Source organism: Schistocerca americana, chromosome 7 (genome assembly GCF_021461395.2).
Source record: "Schistocerca americana isolate TAMUIC-IGC-003095 chromosome 7, iqSchAmer2.1, whole genome shotgun sequence".
NCBI classification, from domain to species: Eukaryota; Metazoa; Arthropoda; class Insecta; order Orthoptera; family Acrididae; genus Schistocerca; species Schistocerca americana.
The window spans coordinates 33,645,437-33,651,201 of record NC_060125.1 but is presented as its reverse complement, the minus strand read 5'-3'; the positions used below and the strand labels follow the sequence as shown (position 1 = coordinate 33,651,201).

The window sequence follows — 5,765 nt, the reverse complement described above, 5'->3', positions numbered from 1 at the left end:
GTTCCCTACCTTATTGCTTCTGTAATCGTCTACTCCTGTCACGTATTTTAAATCAGTTTTTCATTTGCATGCTTCCAGCCGCGTCAGGTGGTTTTAAAACGCACGAGTCGTTGTCGAGTGGTGACATTCGACAGCCAACACCGGACAATGGCCGAGAACCTTAAAAACCACTTGACTGAGCTGGAAGTACGAGGGAATTCTATCAGCATATATCACCAGGAAGTTACGCATTTAACTTTATTCTTACTTCCCTCCGCTGCATTTACAGCTTCCTGCCTTCCCCTATTACGTAGCGTGTGCATACGTGGTCATTCATTCACGTATTCCAGTAGGTACATTTCAAGACGAGGAGTGTGGTCCTATCTCAGCATAGGTGCATGTTCCACCGAATGTTCAAAAATGTGTGTGCAATCTTATGGGACTTGACGGCATAAGTCATCAGTCCCTAACCTTACACACTGCTTAACCTAAATTATCCTAAGGACAAACACACACACACAAACACACACACACACACACACACACACATATATATATATATACACACCCATGCCCGAGGGAGGACTCGAAACTCCGCCGGGACCAGCCACACAGCCCATGACTGTAGCCGCCGAATGTAGGAATGCTCGTCTCTTCACGGTCACAATTTGCCTTTCCTTTGCTAGTCTAGGCGAGAGGTTTTTTAAAATCCTTTTACTTTTGTATACAAAGTTTTTGAGTCTTTGCTTAATAATTTACCCGCACTTCCTAAACGTGCCCAGAAAGCTTCTGCTGCCATTGTAGCCTAGACTGATCTTCCAGCTGCAAATGTACACTGGGCAGACAAAAGCCGTGAGGTACCAGCTGACGTCTTGCCTGACCTCCTCCTACCTGCAGCAACTCGACGAGGCGTGGACTGGACAAGTAGTCTGGTCCCCTGCAGAAGTATTCAGCCGTACTGTCTCTACAGTCGAGTATAATTACGAAAGGATTGTCGCTGCACGATCTTGTGCTCGGGATGGCCTCTCAATTGCCGGGCAACCTGGGTGGCGAAATCACATGTCATGGGAACTTGAAGTCCATGAGTGGCTGCAGATGGTCTGCAAGTAGCCGAAGGTAACCATCCAGTCAATGATCGGTTCAGTTCCACCAGAGGATTCAATCCATTCCGTGTAAACGCAGATCACATCATTATCGAACCACCACAACATTTGGGTCCCATGACTTCGTGTGGTCGGCGCCACAGTCGAACCTCATCAGCTCATGTCAACTGAAATCGGGACGCATCTGACCAGATCACGGTTTCCCAACTGCTACTGCCACGAGCCCTGGAGAGCCGCTGCAGCTGACGTCGTGGTGTCAGCAGAGGGCTCTCGCGTCCGTTTATTCTGCTGCCAAGGACCGCTAACGTCAAAGTCCGCCGCTCTGTCCCAACGTGTACATTCGTCCTACGCCTCACATTGATTTCTGCGGTTATTTCACGCAGTGTTGCTTGTCTGTTAGCACTGACAACCGAAGCAAACGCCGCTCCTCTCGGCCGTTAAATGGAGGCAGTTGGCCACTGCTTTTTCCCTGGTGGGAGGTGACGCCTGAAATTTGCTATTCTCGCCACACCCTTGACATTCTAGATGTCGGAATATTGAATTTCCTACCAATTTCCGAGACGGAATGCCCCATGCGTGTAGCTACAGCTTCCGTTCTGCGCTCACAGTCTGTCTTCCGGTCATGTTGTTGTTGTTGTTGTTGTTGTGGTCTTCAGCCCTGAGACTGGTTTGATGCAGCTCTCCATGCTACTCTAACCTGTGCAAGCTTCCTCATCTCCCAGTACCTACTGCAACCTACATCCTTCTGAATCTGCTTAGTGTATTCATCTCTTGGTCTCCCTCTACGGTTTTTACCCTCCACGCTGCCCCCCCCCCCCCCCCCAATACTAGATTGGTGATCCCACGACGTCTCAGAACATGTCCTACCAAGCGGTCCCTTCTTCTTGTCAAGTTGTGGCACAAGCTCCTCTTCTCCCCAATTCTATTCAATACCTCCTCAATAGTTATGTGATCTACCCATCTAATCTTCAGCATTCCTCTGTAGCAGCACATTTCGAAAGCTTCTATTCTCTTCTTGTCTAAATGATTTATCGTCCATGTTTCACTTCCATACATGGTTATACTCCTTACAAATACTTTCAGAAACGACTTTCTGACACTTAAATCTATACTCGATGTTAACAGATTTCTCTTTTTCAGAAACACTTTCCTTGCTATTGCCAGTCTACATTTTATATCTTCTCTACTTCACCATCATCAGTTATTTTGCTCCCCAAATAGCAAAACTCCTTTACTACTTTAAGTGTCTCATTTCCTAATCTAATTCCCTCAGCATCACTCGACTTAATTCGACTACATTCCTTTATCCTCGTTTTGATTTTGTTGATGTACATCTTATATCCTCCTTCAAGACACTGTCCATTCCGTTCAACTGCTCTTTCAAGTCCTTTGCTGTCTCTGACAGAATTACAGTGTCATCGGCGAACCTCAAAGTTTTTATCTCTTCTCCATGGATTTTAATACCTACTCCGAACTTTTCTTTTGTTTCCTTTATTGCTTGCTCAATATACAAATTGAATAACATCGGGGATAGGCAACAACCCTGTCTCACTCCCTTCCCAACCACTGCTTCCCCTTCATGTCCCTCGACTCATAACTGCCATGTGGTTTCTGTACAAATTGTAAATAGCCTTTCGATCCCTGTATTTTACCCCTGCCACCATCAGAATTTGAAAGAGAGTATTCCAATCAACATTGTCAAAAGCTTTCTCTAAGTCTACAAATGCTAGAAACGTAGGTTTGCCTTTCCTTAATCTTTCTTGTAAGATAAGTCGTAGGGTCAGTATTGGCTCACGTGTTCCAACATTTCTACGGACTCCAAACTGATCTTCCCCGAGGTCGGCTTCTATCAGTTTTTCCATTCGTCTGTAAAGAATCCGAGTTAGTATTTTGCAGCTGTGACTTATTAAGCTGATAGTTCGGTAATTTTCACATCTGTCAGCACTTGCTTTCTTTGGGATTGAAACGCTTCACGAGACATTAATTTCGAAAGGACAGTAAAGAATCACTTCCCATTGGCTACAATGCTATTGCAGTATTTGTGCCGGCCGCTGTGGCTGAGCGGCTCTAGGCCCTTAGGTCTGGAACCCCACTGCTGCTACGGTCGCAAGTTCGAATCCTGCCCCGGGCATGGCTGTGTGCGATGTCCTTAGGTTAGTTAAGTTCAAGTAGTTCTAAGTATAGGGGACTGATGACCTCAGATGTTAAGTCCCATAGTGCTCAGAGCCATTTTTTGCAGTATTTGTATCCGGGAGGATTTGAAATAGAAGCCAAATGGCGACAGCGTAATCAGTCACACAATTCTACATGACCGTGACCAGAAATGATAAAAGCCGGAAAATAGTTTCGTTGTAGTTGCTCATTTTTATTACGTACTAGCTTCGCCTGGCATGCTGTAGAATGCTTCTTTCTCGATCTACGTAGGTACCGGTTTCCGCCCCGACCCTCATCCATAGGTGTGCTGGGGTGTCTTATTACTGTCTCAGTATTTTTATGCGCGTACGAAGTGGGAATCGCAGTAAACATCGGTGGAAATTCTTTCGGGCGTTACACGTTTTGTCCTGATACTGCGCTGCCTTGGCACCTACACTACCCCCAGTTCTAGGGACGAAACGTCTTCGTGACTGTCACCAATATGTCTGGCGACCCCGAGAACTATGAATTTGATACAAGTATCGGTCGTTATCGAATATTTCACATATTGTGGCTTCTTACCAGCAACGGCCTTGCCGCAGTGGATACACCGGTTCCCGTGAGATCACCGATGTTAAGCGCTGTCGGGCGTGGTCGGCACTTGGATGGGTGACCAGCCAGGCTGCCATGCGCTGTTGCCATTTTTCGGGGTGCACTCAGCCTCGTGATGCCAACTGAGGAGCTACTCGACCGAATAGTAGCGGCTTCGGTCAAGAATACCACCATAGCGCCCGGGAGAGCGGTGTGCTGACCCCACGCTCCTTTATCCACATCCTCCTCTGAGGATGACACGGCGGTCGGATGGGCCCGGTAGGCCACTCGTCGCCTGAAGACGGAGTGAGTGAGTGGCTTCTTACCTGCCCCCAACCCCCACCTCCCCACTGCCACTCCTAGGGGTGTCTGGGGTACAGAACTCATGTAGCGTTATTATACAAATAATGAGTGATGTACAAAAATTTGACATAAATTGCTGCATTCGTTTGTGACTTAAGTTTTCATGTGAACCCCTTTCCACCCGCACCCCTACGATTTCGCTGGCGTCCGCCCAATAACTCGTGAGACTTTCATCGCTATCGCGTGAACGGTATAGAAGACGGACAAACTTTTATATATTAGATACAATTTCGCAATTAGTACTCCCTCTTCATGTCTCGAATTTATTCAGTGTCCGCATTCCTTTACACAGCTGCCGGTTGAACATATTCGCAACTGCATTTATTATACATTATCTACTTTTTCGCCGGCCGCGGTGGCCAAGCGGTTATAGGCGCTTCAGTCCGGAACCGCGCGACTGCTACGGTCGCAGGTTCGAATCCTGCCTCGGGCATGGATGTGTGTGATGTCCTTAGGTTATTTAGGTTTAAGTAGTTCTAAGTTCTAGGGGACTGATGACCACATATGTTAAGTCCCATAGTGCTCAGAGTCATTTGAACCATTTTTTTATCTACTTTTTCCGTATGACAATTCCCTCTCTTTGCTCAATGCTTCCTTCGCTACAGCAGTTCGAGTGTCCACCAATACATAAGAAAGAAAATTGAGTATTTTAAACATAGCTGCGCAACAGCAACGGTTCCACGTAATAGGATTAAAAACAGCCGACCAGTTGCAAAGTAATCTTTACCTAGGTTTCGATAGATTTAAATCTATCTTCTTCAGAAGGCGGCCTTCTGAAGTAGACAGATTTAAATCTATCGAAACCTAGGTAAAGATTACTTTATCCTTTGCAACTGGTCGGCTGTTTTTAATCCTAAAGAAAATTGAATTTATCCGCCGAATTGTAGACCCACACCGTTAGTGTGTAGTATTTTTGAACGTATACTGAAGCTAAACGTTCTGAAATACATAGACGAAAACAACCTATTGACACATGATGAGTGCGGATTCTGAAAATATCGTTCTTTTGAAATACAAATAGCTCTTAATTTGCACGAAGTAAAGAGCGCTTTTGCCACACAGGGCATCTTAAATTGATTGCACGTGTCTAGAGTGTAAGAAAGTTTTTGACACCCAACCTCACAAGAGGCTTCTAATCGTACTGCGCCCCTATGGAGTATCGTCTCAGTTGTGCGAGTGGATTCGCAGCTTCCTGTTGGAGAGGTGACAGTTGGCAGTGATAGACGGAAGGTGGCCGAGCAAGACACAAGCCACACCTGCTGTTTCCAGTGGAAGTGTAGCAGGCCCTGCGCTGTGAACGATTTAGGAGAGTAATAGAAGCTGTGCACAAGTAATATTGAAGCGTAGTAGAAACTCGTGCTGTCATAATGTGAAGGCATGGCTGCACTGTAACAATAATCAATTCTCGTAATGTAAAGGCAAGTCTTTCATACTGTAAAAGTTAACAGTCTGACTGCAAGAATTTTGATCAGTAAAAACTGCGTAAACCTACGATAATTAGTTTTGCAAAACTGATCACAGATCCAATAACTAAAGCTGATAAACAATACAGCAAATGTAACTGTCCCTGAATGACCTAACTAACTGAATAGAAAA

At 45.7% G+C, this 5,765-nt stretch overlaps 1 pseudogene; it reads left to right on the top strand.

Moving 5' to 3' along the window:
* The first annotated feature begins 3,798 nt into the window (after positions 1–3,798).
* LOC124623492 lies at positions 3,799–3,916 on the top strand (annotated as a pseudogene).
* The last annotated feature ends 1,849 nt before the right edge of the window (positions 3,917–5,765 follow it).